Genomic DNA, 973 nt, shown 5'->3' with positions numbered 1-973 from the left:
GCAGGGTTCTCAGGATCATAAGCTTCTTCAGAAGCTGCCTCTTTAGTACTGTTGGATGCATTTTGTCATCCATTCAGACTTTGAGAGATCATGTTGACTTGCTGAGTCAACACTTTGTTCTGAGCCAATATGGCATTCAGAGCATCAATTTCAAGAACTCCCTTCCTCTGAGGCATCCCACTATTCACAGAATTCCTCTCAGAAGTGTACATGAATTGATTATTTGCAACCATGTCAATAAGTTCTTGAGCTTCTGCAGGCGTTTTCTTTAGGTGAATGGATCCACCTGTAGAATGGTCCAATGACATCTTGAAGAACTTAGATAGACCATAATACAATATGTCTAATATGGTCCATTCTGAAAACATGTCAGAAGGACACTTTTTGGTCATCTGCTTGTATCTTTCCCAAGCTTCATAGAGGGATTCACCATCTTTTTGCTTGAAGGTCTGAACATCCACTCTAAGCTTGCTCAGCTTTTGAGGAGGAAAGAATTTATCCAAGAAGGTCGTGACCAGCTTATCCCAGGAGTCCAGGCTATCTTTAGGTTGTGAGTCCAACCATGTTCTAGCTCTGTCTCTTATAGCACAAGGGAAAAGCATGAGCCTGTAGACTTCAGGATCTACTCCATTCATCTTAACAGTCTCACAAATATGCAAGAACTCAGTTAAAAACTGATAAGGATCTTCAGATGGAAGTCCATGAAACTTGCAGTTCTGTTGCATTATAGCAACTAATTGAGGTTTCATCTCAAAATTGTTTGCTCCAATGGCAGGAATTGAGATGCTTCTTCCATCAAATTTGGACGTTGGTTTTGTGAAATCACCAAGCATCCTCCTTGCATTATTTTTGTTGGGTTCGGCTGCCATCTCCTTCTCTTGTTCGAAAATTTCAGAAAGGTTGCCTCTGGATTGTTGTAATTTAGCTTCTCTTAGTTTCCTCTTTAGAGTCCTTTCAGGTTCAGGATCAGCTT

General features: G+C 40.7%; 1 non-coding gene across 1 annotated transcript; it reads left to right on the top strand.

Moving 5' to 3' along the window:
• The first annotated feature begins 366 nt into the window (after positions 1-366).
• Positions 367-470, top strand: LOC112718820 (small nucleolar RNA R71). The gene has a single exon (XR_003161147.1). It is a non-coding gene; the product is annotated as a small nucleolar RNA R71 (small nucleolar RNA).
• Positions 471-973: the final 503 nt, after the last annotated feature.

Source organism: Arachis hypogaea, chromosome 10 (assembly GCF_003086295.3).
Source record: "Arachis hypogaea cultivar Tifrunner chromosome 10, arahy.Tifrunner.gnm2.J5K5, whole genome shotgun sequence".
NCBI lineage: Eukaryota > Viridiplantae > Streptophyta > Magnoliopsida > Fabales > Fabaceae > Arachis > Arachis hypogaea.
Note: the sequence above shows the minus strand (reverse complement) of the source record. Positions and strands in the feature narration are given on the sequence as shown.